The sequence below is a fragment of the Macaca fascicularis genome, chromosome 5 (assembly GCF_037993035.2).
Source record: "Macaca fascicularis isolate 582-1 chromosome 5, T2T-MFA8v1.1".
Classification (NCBI taxonomy): domain Eukaryota; kingdom Metazoa; phylum Chordata; class Mammalia; order Primates; family Cercopithecidae; genus Macaca; species Macaca fascicularis.
In genome coordinates, this window is record NC_088379.1 from 149,717,340 (window position 1) to 149,734,924 (window position 17,585).

Here is a 17,585-nt window from a genome sequence, read left to right on the forward strand (position 1 = left end):
AAAGAAATAAAAAATAAAATCATAATCATTTCTTAAATTGACAAAAAGCAGATCAGGGTTGCCAGGGGATATGAGGTGGAGAGAACAATAGGAAGAAATTCCAAAAAGCACAAGAAACCTTTGAAGAGAAATAGATACGTTCATTATCTTGACTGTGGTGATTGTTTCACAGATGCATATTCTTTTGCCAAAATGTATCAAATTATCCATTTTAAATATGTACAACAGTAAATTATTGTATGTTAATTATACTCCAGCAATGCTATTTTTAAAATATCTAGGCCATAAGAGACAAGGAAAGATTGAAGAATGGTCATAGATTGGAGGACAATAAGGAGACATGATAACTAAATGGAATGTGAGATCTTGGACCAAATAAAGTCTGTATTTTAGTTTAATTGGGTTGTACCAGTGCTAATTTCCTAGTTTATAATAGTATCATATTTTGTACCAGTGCTAATTTCTTGGTTTATAATTGTACTGTATTATGTAAGATGTTAACATTAAGAAAAGTTAGTGAAAGTGTGTGGGAACCATTTTCAAAACACTATATACTTTTAATTATTTCAAAATAAAATATATTTTCTAAAAAATCTATAGAAGGGATAACTCCCAATAGGACAAAGTTAAAGAACAATCAAATTAGAAAGTATAACTGAGGAATTCTAGCACATGGAAAAATAAATATTTTTTTAATAAAAAAATTTGAATGACATGGAGAATAGATGCAGAAGTACTAACATTAGTAGTACATTCAAAAGTCTATAGAAACTGTCAGAGAAGCAAGAACTTAAGTAACAACAGAAAAAAAAAAAATTCCCAGAACTTAAGGTTAGCATGAGTCTTCAAATAGAAAAAGCCATCATATTGCCAAGCAAGAAAAGATGCTTTTAAAAGCTATACTTCAAGTCCTGGCACCAACATTTTAGAACACCAAAAATAAATAGTAAATCTTAAAAGCTACCAGAAAGACAGATGACCTGGAATGGAAGGAGAATCAGAATCAAATTTATGTCAGATATCCCAAAAGTAATATTGGTAACTATACAACAAATGGAGTGATATCTTTAAAGGTCTAAGTGGAAATTTATGTTTCAAATCTAACTTGAAACATAAAGTTATCTATCCAGACAAACTATCATTCAACAGTAAGAAAAATATAAAAATATAATCAGATATATAAAAATCCTAATGTATACCAGCTCTAATGTTGCACAACTCCAAGTACATGTACATGGTTTTCCCTAGAGTTGTGCAGCACACAGCCTAGTGTAGTGTATGTGCAGTAAACCAAATTCATAGATCCTTCTTGAAAGAATTAAATTCAAGGACAATCACTAGAATAATAGGATATATTTCAAACAAATATAACAAAAGTATGGAACCAAGAAAATTTTATAGCTGAAAAAGACGGGAAGAATAAAACATGTATGAATAAAAAGTATAGTAATAGGAAACAAAAATATCATAAAAAGGCTATGAGAATTACCCTCCCACTGTAAATAACCACAAAACTGAACAAAATATGAAACGCTTCTAAGATATTCAACAATAGGCTCGTGACACTTGAGAAGCAGGAAGCGCACAAGACGAAACCTATGATTTTCCTGGCTTTCTGCCAGGTGGTAGTTTTACACAGCTCAAGAAGGGGATTATACATTCTCTTTCTTTTCTCCTGAGGTGAGAAGAGATTGGAATTCAGGGAGGTCAAAATGACTAGAGTTTATGGAACAGAATTCCAAAGATGGGGAAACTGTAAAACAACAGCTCTACATTCTGCAAAGGAATCTTCTGGAGTGTTTGGAAGAGTATACTAACCTACACATCCATGAAATAAAACTCCTTGAGACTGAGAGCAGGAAATCAGTAGGCTGAACTATTCCCAGAATGAGTCTAGGAATAGTTGACAAATCAGAGTACAGAAACTCCATAATATGCAGAACATTTGGAAGAAACCTCAGAAAGGTTAGACACCAGTAGTGGGACTAACCTAGGACTAAAGACTGCTCTAAACCCACTTGAGCAAAATTTAAAAGAACCAAAAGGGCTTGACAAAACAAACTACAACACTCTTTAAAGGAATAAAATGAAATCAGGTACTCAACAATATAAAATTTACTGTGTGGAATCTAATTTAAAAATGACCAAGCGTGCAAAGAAGCTATTATGAACTGAAAGTTTATTCCTCCCCCAAATTCACATGTTGAAACCCACTTATGTGATAGTATTAGGAGGTGAGGCCTTTGGGAGGTAATTAGGTTTAGAAGAGGTCGTGAGAGTAGAGTCTTCATGATGAGATTAGTGTCCTTGCAAGAAGAGAAACAGACCAGTGCTCACTCACTCTCTCCACAATGTGAAGATGCAGCAAGAAGGCAACCATCTGCAAACCAAAAAGACACCTTGCACCTTAATCTTGAACTTTACAGCCCCCAGAACTGTGAGAAATAAATGTTTGTTATTTAGGCTACCCAGTCTATGAGGTATTTTGTTATAGCAACCTGAGCAGACTACAAAACAAACATAAAAATGTTACAGAGAAGCAAAAGAAAAATCAATAGATAGAAAAACAAATGATACAGACGATGAAATTATTGAAGACTTTAAATCAAAGTGTATTAATATTATACTGAAAAATTTAAAGAAAAATATCAGCATAATGAGAATGAAAGACAAAAATGATACAAGTGGAACTTTCAGAGATGAAAAAAATACACAGAATAGGATTAACAGAAGAAAAGATTAGTGAACAAAAAGCTATAGCAAGAGAAACTATCCAAAATAATACACAAAAGAGATAATTTTTAAAACATTGAATAAGGCCCTAATGACCTGTGGGACATTACCAAGCACACTAACATACACATAATCATACTCTCAGTAGGAGGGAATGTAAGGGGATGGAAATACAGAAAAAATATTTGAATAACTACTGGATGAAAACTTTCCAAATTTGATCAAAATTATAAACACAAAAGTCCAAGAAGTTTAACAAACCTCAAGCAAAATAACACAAAGATTATTCCTACCAAAGCACATTATAACAATGTTCGAAAAACAGTGATAAAGAAAATCTTAAGGTCATAGAAAGAGACATATTACACACAAAAGTACAATGATAGAGGTTGTATCATTTCTGATAAGGCACTTTTTGTCAGAAACTATACAAACTAGAAAACTGAAAAAAAATCAATCTAAAATTCTACACCCAGTAAAATATGTTACAAAATGAAGGCAAAATAAAAACTTTTCAGGCAAACAATGGCTTAGGAAATATATCACCAGCAGAACTGCACCGGAAGAAAAGACGTTCTTCAAACAGAAAGAAAGTGGTACCTGATAGAAATTTGGAACTACCCAATGAAGTAATCAGCATCAGAAATGGTAAATATGCAGGTAAATATGAAAGAAATTTTTACTGAGTTTTAATTAAAAGATCATTGACTCCAACCAGGCACAGTGGCTCACTGGGGGAGACCGAGGCGGGTGGATTGCTTGAGGTCAGGAGTTCAAGACCAGCCTGACCAACATGGTAAAACCCGGTCTCCACTAAAAATACAAAATTTGCCAGGAGTGGTGCTGCATTCCTATAATCCCAGTTACTTGGGAAGCTGAGGCAGGAGAATCACTTGAACCCAGGAGGCAGAGGTTGCAGTGAACTAAGATCACGCCATTGCACTCCAGCCTGGGCAACAAGAGTGAAACTTCATCTCAAAAAAAAAAACAACAAAAAAAAACATTGACTTCTTACAGCAAAATAATAACATGAGCTAGACACTACTATCTCCACCTTATAGATGAGAAACTGAAGCACACCTTGGTTAAGTAACTTTCCCAAGGCCACACAAAGTGATAGAGCTTCTATTTGAACCTAGATGGTTTGAACATTTGGCCCCTACATTATAACATTATACAATAAAAAAAATTATTTTTTCTCTATAGACAGGGTCTCTCTGTCACCTAGGCTGGAGTACAGTAGTATGATCATAGCTCACTGCAACCTTGAACTCTTGGGCTCAAGCAATCCTCCTGCATCAGTCTCCCGAGTAGCAGGGACTACAGGTGCACACCACCATACCTGGCTAATTTTTTTTTTTTAGTTTTTATAGAGACAGGGTCTTGTTGTGTTTCCCAGGCTGGTCTTGAACTCTGAGTGATCTTCCCACCTCAGCCTCCCAAAGTGTTGGGCTTATAGGTGTGAGCCACCATGCCTGGCAAAACATCAAATATTTATAAAATAAAATATTATAGACCCAATTAAATAAAATAAGTATGAACTTTATGTATTAAAATAGATGGGTCTCAAAATACTGTTAGGCAAAATTAGCAAATTACAGGAAGATACATATAATATGAAACCATTTATGATAAAAACAAAGGCAAACATAAAAACAACATTGTGAATTTCACAAGGACATATATATCTATGAAAAATATTTTTAAAAATATGAAAATATTCATGCTAAATACAATAATAGTCATTAGTTAGGAGAAGGAAAAGGACCTGAATTTGAGAGTGTTGATCAAAGAAAACTTTAGTTTTATCTGTAATGTCTTAATTTTTGAAAAGTAGAATATATTCATATAATACAGTTACCAAGCTAAAAGTTTGTTATTGATTCTACTGGACCAGTAATATCAATATGATTAATAATAATCAGTGTCAGTAGTATCAATGACAATATCAGCAGTATCAATGACAGTATCAGCAGTATCAATAACAAACTCTTAGCTTGATAGCCCCAAAAGTGGATGATTTATTTAGTCTATTTTAAGTACACAAAGTCATATGCAAATAATGAGAGTTTTATGCATGTTTCTTGGAGGAGCATTTTAAAAGAGACCACTATTTTTATGAATAAACCTAAAACACAGAAGAGGTTATTGTAACTAGCATTTATATAATCACTTCAGAGATAATTATCAATTTGTGAATATATTCTATCATTTTTCCAGATTTATTGATATAACTGACAAATAAAAATTGTATCTATTATAATGTAAATTGATGTTTTGATATATGTATGCACTGTGAAATGATTAGCACAGTCAAGCTAATATATTCATCAACTCACAGTTATCATGTGTGTGTGATGAACATTTAAGATCTACTCTCTTAGCAATTCTCAAGTATACAATACATTATTATTAACTATACTTACCATGCTATATAATAGATCTCCAGAGTTTATCCTATAAAACTAAAACTTTTAATCTTTAAACCATATCTCCCTATCCGCCCTCCCACCCAGCCCCTGATAACCACCATTCTACTCTCTGCTTCTATGAGTTTGACCTTTTTAGATTCCACATATAAATGAGATAATGTGTCATTTGTTCCTTCATGACTGGCTTACTTCACTTAACCTAATGTCCTCCAGGTTCATTTGTGTTGCTGCAAATGACAGAATTTCCTTCTTTTTTGAGACTGAATAGCATTTCATTTTTTATATATACCACCTTTTCTTTATCAATTAATCTGTTGATTCTATATCATGGCTATTGTGAATAATGCTGCAATGAACACGAGAGTGTGGTCATCTCTTCAACATACTGATTTTATTTCCTTTGGATACATACTCAGAAGCAAGATTGCTGGATTTTATGATAGCCCTGTTTTAAATTTTTTGAGGAATCTCCATACTGTTTTCCATCATGGCTCTAATAATTTATATTCCTACCCTCAGTGCACTCAGATTCCCTTTTCTCTACATTACCACAAACACTTGTTGTCTCTTGTCTTTTTGATAGTAGCACCCTAACATGTATGAGGTGATATCTCATTGTGGTTTCAATTTGCATTTCCCTGCTGATGAGCTTTTTTTTAATATATCTGTTGTCCATTTGTATGCCTTCTTTTGAGAAATGTCTATTCAGGTTGTATGACCATTTTAAATTGGGTTATTTGCTTTCTTGCTATTGCATTCTTTAAGACCGTTATATATTTTTAATATTTACCCCTTTTCAGATGTATGGTTTTGAAATATTTTCTTTCATTTTGTAGATTGTAGCTTCACTCTTGTTTGATGTGTATGTGTGTGTGCACACGTGTGTGTCTATTTGTCCCTTTGTTTTGCTGTGCAAAACTTTTATAGTATGACAGAATTCCATTCTTTTATTTTTGTTTTGTGTCCTGTGCTTTGGGGGTCATATTCAGAAAGCTATTGCTCAGATCAGTTTCACGAAGCTTTTTCCACAAAACTGTTAAAAAATACCTATAGCTAGAGAAGTTCTTTCCAAGATGGTCGAATAGGAACAGCTCCAGTTTGCAGCTCCCAGCATGATTGATGCAGAAGACAGTGATTTCTGCATTTCCAACTGAGGTATCCCCGTTCATCTCATTGCAACTGGTTGGACATTGGGTGCAGCCCATGGAGGGTGAGCTGAAGAAGGGCAGGGCATAGCCTCACCCAGAATGTGCAAGGGGTCAGGGGATTTTCCTTTCCTAGCCAAGGGAAGCCGTCACAGACTGTACCTGGAAAATCGGGACACTCCCACCCAAATACTGTGCTTTTCCAATGGTCTTAGCAAATGGCACACCAGGAGATTATATCCCACGCCTGGCTCAGTGGGTCACATGCCCATGGAGCCTTCATAACTGCTAGTGCAGCAGTCTGAGATCAACCTGTGAGACAGCAGCCTGGCAGAGGGAGGGGCATCCACCATTGCTGAGGCTTAAGTAGGTAAACAAAGCAGCCGGGAAGTTCGAACTAGGCAGAACCCACTGCAGCTCTGCAAGACCTGCTACCTCTGTAAACCCCACCTCTGGAGGCAGGGCATAGAGGAACAAAAAGGCAGCAGAAACTTCTGCAGACTTAAACATCCCTGTCTGACAGCTCTGAAGAGAGCAGTGGTTCTCCCAGCATGGTGTTTGAGCTCTGAGAATGAAAAGACTGCCTCCTCAAGTGGGTCCCTGGCTCCCATGTAACCTAACTGGGATACACCACTCAGTAGGGACTGACTGAGACCTCATACAGGTGGGTACCCCTATGGGACGAAGCTTCCAGAGGAAGGATCAGGCAGCAATATTTGCTGTTCTGAAATATTTGCTGTTCTGCAGCCTCTACCATGATACCCAGGCAAACAGAGTCTGGAGTGGACCTCCAGCAAGCTCCAACAGACCTGCAGCTAAGAGACCTGGCTCTCAGAAGGCAAACTAACAAACAGAAAGGAATAGCATCAACATCAACAAAAAGGACATCCACACCAAAACACCATCAGTAGGTCACCAACATCAAAGACCAAAGGCAGATAAAACCACAAAGATGGGGAGAAACCAGAGAAGAAAAACTGAAAATTCTAGAAACCAGAGTGCCTTTTCTCCTCCAAAGGATCACAGCTCCTTGTCAGCAATGGAACAAAGATGAACAGAGAATGACTTTGACAAGCTGACAGAAGTAGGCTTTAGAAGGTCTCCAAGCTAAAGAAGGATGTTTGAATCCATCGCAAGGAAGCTAAAAACCTTGAAAAAAGATTAGATGAATGACTAACTAGAATAAACAGTGTAGAGAAGACTTTACATGACCTGATGGAGCTGAAAACCATGGTACAAGAACTTCATGATGCATGCACAAGCTTCAATAGCCGATTAGATCATGTGGAAAAAAGAGTATCAGTGATTGAAGATCAAATTAATGAAATAAAGTAAGAAAACAAGATTAGAGACAAAAAAGTAAAAAGAAATAAACAAAGCCTCCAAGAAATATGGGACTATGTGTAAAGACCAAATCTATGTTTGATTGGTGTACTTGAAATTGATAAGGAGAATGGAACCAAGTTGGAAAACACTCTTCAGGATATTAACCAGGAGAACTTCCCCACCTAGCAAGACAGGCCAATATTCATATTCAGGAGATACGGAGGACACCACAAAGATACTCCTCAAGAAGAGCAACCCCAAGACACAAAATTGACAGATTCTCCAAGGCTGAAATGAGGAAAAAATGTTAAGGACAGTCAGAGAGAAAGGCTGGGTTACCCACAAAGGGAAGCCCATTAGACTAACAGCAGATCTCTCGGCAGAAACTCTACAAGCCAAAAGAGAGTGAGAGCCAATATTCAACATTCTTAAAGAAAAGAATTTTCAACCCAGAATTTCATATCCAGCCAAACTAAACTTCATAAGTGAAGGAGAAATAAAATCCTTTACAGACAAGCAAATGCTGAGAGATTTTGTCACCACCAGGCCTGACTTACAAGAGCTCCTGAAGGAAGCACTAAACATAGAAAGGAACAACTGGTACCAGCCACTGCAAAAACATGCCAAATAGTAAAGACCATTGATGCTAAGAAGAAATTCCATCAAAGAACGGGCAAAATAACCAGCTAACATCATAATAACAGGATCAAATTCACACATAACAATATTAACTTTAAATGTAAATGGGCTGAATGCCCCAATTAAAAGACACAGACTGGCAAATTGGATCAAGAGTCAAGACTCATCAGGGTCTGTATTCAGGAGACCCAGCTCACATGCAGAGACATACATAGGCTCAAAATAAAGGGATGGAGGAAGATCTACCAAGCAAATGGAAAGCAAAAAAAAAAAAAAAAAAAAAAAAAAAGCAGGGGTTGCAATCCTAGTCTCTGATAAAACAGACTTTCACCCAACAAAGATCAAGAGAGACAAAGAAGGCTATTACATAATGTTAAAGGGATCAATTCAACAAGAAGAGCTAACTATCCTAAATATATATGCACCCAATACAGGAGCACCCAGATTTCTAAAGCAAGTCCTTAGAGACCTACAAAGAGACTTAGACTCCCACACAATAATAAAGGGAGACTTTAACACCCCAATGTCAATATTAAACAGATCAATGAGACAGAAGGTTAACAAGCATATCCAGGACTTGAACTCAGCTCTGCACCAAGCTGACCTAATAGATATCTATAGAACTCTCCACCCCAAATCAACAGAATATACATTCTTCTCAGCACCACACAAACTTATTCCAAAACTGACCACATAGTTGGAAGTAAAGCACTCCTCAGCAAATGTAAAATAACAGATATCACAACAAACTGTCTCTCAGACCACAATGCAATCAAGTTAGAACTCAGGATTAAGACACTCACTCAAAACCGCACAACTACATGGAAACTGAACAACCTGCTTCTGAATGACTACTGGGTAAATAACGAAATGAAGGTGGAAATAAAGATGTTCTTTGAAACCAATGAGAACAAAGACACAACATACCAGAATCTCCGGGACACATTTAAAGTAATGTGTAGAGAGAAATTTAGAGCACTAAATGCCCACAAGAGAAAGCAGGAAAGATCTAAAATGGACACCCTAATATCACAATTAAAAGAACCAGAGAAGCAAGAGCAAACAAATTCAAAAGCTAGCAAAAGACAAGAAATAATCAAGATCAGAGCAGAACTGAAAGAGATAGAGATCCAAAAAAATCCTTCAAAAAATCAATGAATCCAGGAGCTGGTGTTTTGAAAAGATCAACCAAATTGATAGACCACTAGCAAGACTAATAAAGAAGAAAAGAGACAAGAATCAGATAGATGCAGCAAAAAATGATAAAGGGGATGATATCACCACTGATACCACAGAAATACAAACTACAAAAAGACAATACTATAAACACCTCTATGCAAATAAACTAGAAAATCTAGAAGAAAGGGATAAATTCCTGGACACATGCACCCTCCCAAGACAAAACCAGGAAGAAGGTGAATATCTGAATACACCAACAACAGGCTCTGAAATTGAGGCAATAATTAATAGCCTACCAAAAAAAGTCCAGGACCAGACAGATTCACAGCCGAATTCTACCAGAGGTACAAAGTGGAGCTGGTAGCATTCCTTCTGAAACTATTTCCATCAATAGAAAAAGAGGGAATCCTCCCTAACTCATTTTATGAGGCCAGCATCATCCTGATACCAAAGCCTGGCAGAGACACAACAAAAAAAGAAAACTTTAGACCAATATCCCTAATGAAGATCGATGGAAAAATCCTCAATGAAATACCGGCAAACCAAATCCAGCAGCACATCAAAAAGCTTATCCACCACAATCGAGTCAGCTTCAGCCCTGGGAGGCAAGACTGGGTCAACATATGCAAATCGATAAACAGAATCTATCTGGTAAACAGAACCAACGACAAAAACCACATGATTATCTCAATAGATGCAGAAAAGGCTGACAAAATTCAACAGCCCTTCATGCTAAAAACTCTCAATAAACTACATATTGATGGAACATATCTCAAAATAATAAGAGCTATTTATGACAAACCAACAGCCAATATCACACTGAACAGGCAAAAACTGGAAACATTCCCTTTGAAAACTGGTACAAGACAGGATGCCCTCTCTCACCACTCCTATTCAACATATTGTTGAAAGTTCTGACCAGGGCAATCAGGCAAGAGAAATAAATAAAGGGTGTTCAATTAGGAAAAGAGGAAGTCCAACTGTCCCTGTTTGCAGATGACATGATTATATATTTAGAAGACCCCATCATCTCAGCCCAAAATCTCCTTAAGCTGATAAGCAACTACAACAAAGCCTCAGGATATAAAATCAATGTGCAAAAATCACAAGCATTCCTATACACCAATAACGGACAAACAGAGAGCCAAATCATGAGTGAATTCCCATTCACAATTTCAACAAAGAGATAAAATACCTAGGAATTGAACTTACAAGGGATGTGAAGGACCTCTTCAATGAGAACTACAAACCAGTGCTCAACCAAATAAGAGGACACAAACAAATGGAAGAACATTCCATGCTCATGGATAGGAAGAATCAATACCGTGAAAATGGCCATATGGCCCAAGGCAATTTATAGATTCAATGCCATTCCCATCAAGCTACCAATGACTTTCTTCACAGTATTGGAAAAAACTACTTTAAAGTTCATATGGAATCAAAAAAGAGCTTGCATTACCAAGACAATCCTAAGCAAAAAGAACAAAGCTGGAGGCATCACGCTACCTGAATTCAAACTATACTACAAAGTGACAGTAGCCAAAAAGCATGGTACTGGTACTAAAACAGAGATATAGACCAATGTAACAGAAAAGAGGCCTTGGAAATAACACCACACATCTACAATCATTTGACCTATGACAAAAATGACAAAAACAAGAAATGGGGAAAGGATTCCCTATTTAATAAATGGTGCTGGGAAAACTGGCTAACCATATGTAGAAAGCTGAAACTGGATCCCTTCCTTACACCTTATGCAAAAATTAATTCAAAATGGAATAAAGACTTAAATGTTAGACCTAAAACCTAGGTCTAACATTTTATGTAATGTTAGACCTAAAACCTAGGTCTAACATTTTATGTAATGTTAGACATAAAATTCCTAGGAGAAAACCTAGGCAATACCTTTCAGGACATAGGCATGGGCAAAGACTTCATGACTAAAACACCAAAAGCAATGGCAACAAAAGCCAGAATTGACACATGGGATCTAATTAAACTGAGGAGCTTCTGCACAGCAAAAGAAACTACCATCAGAGTGAATAGGCAACCTACAGAATGGGAGAAAATTTTTGCAATCTACCCATCTGACAAAGGGCTAATATCCAGAATCTACAAAGAACTTAAACAAATTTACAAGAAAATAAACAACCCCATCAAAAAGTGGGCAAATGATATGAACAGACACTTCTCAAAAGAAGACATTAATGCAGCCAACAGACACATGAAAAAATGCTCTTCATCACTGGTCATCAGAGAAATGCAAATCAAAATCACAATGAAATACCATTTCATACCAGTTAGGATGGCGATCATTAAAAAGTCAGGAAACAATATGTGCTGGAGAGGATGTGGAGAAATAGGAACACTTTTACTCTGTTAGTGGGAGTGTACACTAGTTCAACCATTTTGGAAGACTGTATGGTGATTCCTCCAGGATCTGGAATCTAGTTCAACCATTATGGAAAACAGTATGGCGATTCCGCAAAGATCTAGAACTAGATGTACCATATGACCTAGCCATCCCACTACTGGGTATACACCCAAAGGATTACAAATCATGCTACTGTAAAGACACATGCACATATATGTTTATTCCGGCACTATTCACAATAGCAAAGACTTGGAACCAACCCAAATGTCCATCAATGATAGACTGCATTAAGAAAATGTGGCACATATACACCATGGAATACTATGCAGCCATAAAAAACGATGAGTTCATGTCCTTTGCAGGGACATGGATGAAGCTGGGAACCATCATTCTGAGCAAACTATCACAAGGACAAAAAACCAAACACCACATGTTCTCACTCATAGGTGGAAATTGAACAATGAGAACACTTGGACACAGGGTAGGGAACATCACACATGGGGGCCTGTCATAGGGTGGAGAGCAGGGGGATGGGTACATTAGGAAAAATACCTAATGTAAATGATGAGTTAATGGGTGCAGCAAACCAACAAGGCACATGTACCCTAGAACTTAAAGTAAAATTAAAAAATAAATAAGTAACTATAGCTACAATCATTTGTTAAGAGATACAGTTTACAAAAGGATGTAAATTATGACATGAGATACATTAAGTATAATGGGGGAAGTAAAAATGTAGCTTTTGTAGGCAAAGTTAACTGGTTATCAGCTTAAAATCATCTGTTATAACTATAAGATGTTTCATGCAAGTCTAGTGGTAACCACAAAGCAAAAACCTACAGTAGATACACAAAATATAAAAATAAATATTCAAAACACACCACCATAGAAACTCATCACCATCAAACCATGAAGAAAAACAACAAGAAAGGAAAAAAATGAACAAAAGATCTATAAAACAACCAAAAAAAGAGTAACAAAATGGTAATAGTATATCGTTATCTATAAACAATTACTTTAAATGTAAATGGATTATATTCTTCAATCAGAAGCTGTAGAGTGGCTGAATAGATTTTTTAGAGACCAAGGCACAACTATATGCTGCCTACAAGAAACTCACTCCACCTTCATGGACACAAATGGACTGAAAGTGAAGCGATGGAAAAGGATATTCTACTAAATGGAAACCAAAAGAGATCAGGAGTAGCTATACTTAGACAAAATATCATTTAAGTCAAAAACTATAATAAGAAGCAAAGAAGGTTATTATGTAATGATAAAGGGGTCAGTTCTTCAAAAGGACATAAGAATTATAAATATATACACCCAGTATCAGCACACCTACATATATAAAGCAAATATTAAATGATCTGAGGGGAGAGAGAGACTACAATACAATAACAGTAAGGTACATCAATACTTTAGTTTCACTATGGACAGATCATTCAGACAGATAATCAATAAGAAAACTTTGGACTTGAACTACACTTTAAACCAAATAAACCTAACAGACATATGTAGAACATTCCATCTGAAAGCAACATAATACACATTCTTCTCACATGCGCATAAAACATTCTTCAGGATAATTTGTTAGGTCATAAAACAAATCTTAACAAATGTAATAAGATTTAAATTATAGGAAGTATCTTTTTTCACCACAATGGTATAAAACTAGAGATCAATAAATAGCATAAACAATCTCAAAAATGTATAAATATGTAGAAATTTAAAAACATGATCATGAATAACCAATAGGTCAAAGGAGAAATTAAAAGGTAAATTTTAAAATATCCTCACACAAACAAAAATAAAAACACAACATCCCAAAACTTCTGGGATGCAGCCAAAGCAGTTTTAAAAGGTAAGTTTACAGCAAAAAACACCTACATCAAAAAAGAAGAAAGATCTCAAATAAACAACCTCACATTATACATCATGGAACTAGGGAAAAAAACACGAAGTGCAAAGTCAGCAGAAGAAAGGAAATAATAAAAGTCAGAACAGAAATAAATGACATAAAAACTAAAAAAGAATCAATAAAACTACAAGATTTTTTTTAAAACTTTGTTACACTAAAAGAAAGAAAGAAAGACTCAAAGAAAATCAGAAATGAAAGAGGCAACACTACAACTCATATCATAGAAATGCAAAGGATCATAAGAAACTATTATGAATAATTCTGTGTCAACACATTAACTAACCTAGAAGAAATGGATAAATTCCTAGAAATATATAACCTACCAAGACTGAACCATAAAGAAACAGAAAATCTGAATAGACCAACAACAAGTAGAAAGCTTGAATCACTAACAAAAAAGCCCAGAACCAGATAGCCTCATGGCAAATTCTTCCAAACATTTAAAGAAAAACCAATACAATTTATTCTTAAACTCCCTTTAAAACTTGAAAAGGAGGGAACACTTCCAAACACATTTTATGAGACCAGCTTCACCCTGATGCCAAAGCCAGAAAAGGGCATTGCAAGAAAAGAAAATTACAGACCAAATATCTCTGATAAACACAGATGCAAAAATCCTCAAAAGAATACTAGAAAACCAAGTTCAATAGCACATTTAAAAAATAATATTTCACAATCAGGTAGGATTTATCCCCATCCTAGCAAGGATGATTGAACATACTCAAGTCAATAAATGTGATACACCACATTAACAGAATAAAATACAAAAATTATATGATTATCTCAGTACATGCAGAGAAAGCATTTGACAAAATTCATAATCCTTTTATGTTAAAAACTGTCAGTAAACTATGTGTAGAAGGAAGGTACCTCAATATAATAAAAGACATATAGGACAAGCCCACAGCTAACATCACCCTCAATGGTGAAAAGCTGAAAGCTTTTCCAGTAAGATCAGAAAAAGACAAAGTTGCCCACTTTCAGCACTTCTATTCAATATTTGATCATTTAAACTGTTTATGAAAGATGGCTATTAATTCAATGTTCAGCAAAACTGTAGTAAGTCCCAACCAAGGTGTAAGGCACTATTATAATAAATAAGAATACAGTAATAATAAGAAATACACGTTGCTCTAGCCTTTATAAAACATGTAGTTCAAAGTAGAAGAAAGGACTTTTAATTAGTTATTAGGCAAATAGGACAATGAAACAAAAGACATAGCTCAGAAACAAATATATACTTCCCTCACTGACCGCCGACCACCTGCCTCACCAAGCGCACACCCTGTTGCCGCCCCGCAGAAATGCTTTGTTTACCCACAGTCTTTTGCCAGATGAGACCGGTGTCCAGGGTACTGGCTCCTCATCTCACTTGGGCTTACGCCAAAGATAATTTTGGTGCAGATGCCTGAGCCTTAATGCTTCAAGGTATAGAACTTTTAGCCGATGCTGTAGCCGTTACAATGGGGCCAAAGGGAAGAACAGTGATTATTGAGCAGAGCTGGGGAAGTCCTAAAGTAACAAAAGATGGTGTGACTGTTGCAAAGCCAATTGACTTAAAGGATAAATATAAAATATACTGGAGCTAAATTTGTTCAAGATGTTGCCAATACCACAAATAAAGAAGCTGTGGATGGCACTACCACTGTTACTGCACTGGCACACTCTATTGCCAAGGAAGGCTTAGAGAAGATTAGCAAAGGGGCTAATCCAGTGGAAATCAGGAGAGGTATGATGTTAGCTGTTGATGCTATAATAGCTGAACTTAAAAACCAGTCTAAACCTGTGACCACCCCTGAAGAAACTGCACGGATTGCTACAGTTTCTGCAAATGGAGACAGAGAAATTGGCAATATCATCTCTGATGCAGTGAAAAAGGTTGGAAGAAAGGGTATCATCACAGTAAAGAATGGAAAACCACTGAATGATGAATTAGAAATTATTGCAGGCATGAAGGTTGATCAAGGATATATTTCTCCATACTTAACTAATATATCAAAAGATCAGAAATGTGAATTCCAGGATGCCTATCTTCTGCTGAGTGAAAAGAAAATTTCTAGTGTCCAGTCCATTGTACCTGCTCTTGAAATTGCCAATGCTCACTGTAAGCCTTTGGTCATAATCACTGAAGAGTTAATGGAGAAGCTCTAAGTACACTTGTCTTGAATAGGCTAACGGTTAGTCTTCAGGTTGTGGCAGTCAAGGCTCCAGGGTTTGGCGACAATAGAAACAACCAGCTTAAAGATTTGGCTATTGCTACTGGTGGTGCAGTGTTTGGAGAAGAGGGGTTGACCCTAAATCTTGAAGACGTTCAGCCTCATGACTTAGGAAAAGTTGGAGAGGTCATTGTGACCAAAGATGATGCCATGCTCTTAAAAGGAAAAGGTGACAAGGCTCAAATTGAAAAATGTGTTCAAAAAATCATTGCGCAGTTAGATGTCACAACTAGTGAATATGAAAAAGAAAACCTGAATGAACTGCTGGCAAAACTTTCAGATGGAGTAGCTGTGCTGAAGGTTGGTGTGACAAGTGATGCTGAAGTGAATGAAAAGAAAGACGGAGTTACAGATGCCCTTCATGCTACAAGAGCTGCTGTTGAAGAAGGCATTGTTTTGGGAGGGGGTTGTGCCCTGCTTTGGTGCAATTCAGCCTTGGACTCATTGACTCCAGCTAATGAAGATCAAAACATTGGTATAGAAATTATCAAAAGAACACTCAAAATTCTAGCAATGACCATTGCTAAGAAAGCAGGTGTTGAAGTATCTTTGATAGTTGAGAAAATTATGCAAAGTTCCTCAGAAGTTGGTTATGATGTTATGGTCGGAGATTTTGTGAATATGCTGCAAAAAAGAATTACTGACCCAACAAAGCTTGTGAGAACTGCTTTATTGGATGCTTCTGGTGTGGCCTCTCTGTTAATTACAGCAGAAGTTGTAGTCACAGAAATTCCTAAAGAAGAGAAGGATCCTGGAATGGGTGCAATGGATGGAATGGGAGGTGGTATGGGAGGTGGCATGTTCTAACTCCTAGAGCAGTGCTTTATCTTTATTAATAAACTGTGACAGGAAGCCCAAGGCAGTGTTCCTCACCAATAACTTCAGAGAAGACAGTTGGAGAAAATGAAGAAAAGGCTGGCTGATGTTAAGGAAATCACAAAAACCATCAGTTACTGGTTTCAGTTGACAAAATATGTAATGGTTTACTGCTGTCATTGTCCATGCCCACAGATAATTTAGTTTGTATTTTTGAATAAAAAGACATTTATACATTCCTGATGCTGGGTAAAAGAGCCATGTACCCATGTACTGCTTTCAACTTAAATCACTGAGGCATTTTTACTACTGTTCTGTTAAAATGAGGATTTCAGTGCTTGCCACCACCAGATGAGAAGTTAAGCAGCCATTCTGTGGAGAGTGAGAATAATTGTGTACAAAGTAGAGAAATATCCAATTATGTGACTATCTTTGTGTAACAAAAATTTGTTTAAAGTTAAAAAAAAGAAACAAATATATACCTGATTTATGATAAAATTAACACATGGTAAGGATGGTCTTTTCAATAAACTGGATATTAAAGATACATATCTTGATGTACTCATTTTACAACATAAACAAAAATCACTTTTACATGAATAGTATAAAACAATAAGCTTCTAGGAAAAAAAAAACAAGAGAATAAAGTCAATAAAGTCATGATTTGGGGGTAGATAACAATTTCTTAAATAAGACAGAAAATCCACAAAGAAAAATCTTGACAAATTATACCTTATTAAAATTGAGAACTTCTGTTCTTCAGAAGGTTCTGTGAAAGGTAAGCCAAAGACTAGGAGATGATAT

At 36.1% G+C, this 17,585-nt stretch overlaps 1 long non-coding RNA gene and 1 pseudogene across 1 annotated transcript in view; one reads left to right on the top strand and one right to left on the bottom strand.

The window, feature by feature from the left end:
- Nucleotides 1-17,585, bottom strand: part of LOC135971011 (uncharacterized) — a 116,904-nt gene that overhangs the window by 36,478 nt on the left and 62,841 nt on the right. The window lies entirely within an intron of this gene.
- Nucleotides 15,054-17,256, top strand: LOC102130763 (60 kDa heat shock protein, mitochondrial pseudogene; annotated as a pseudogene).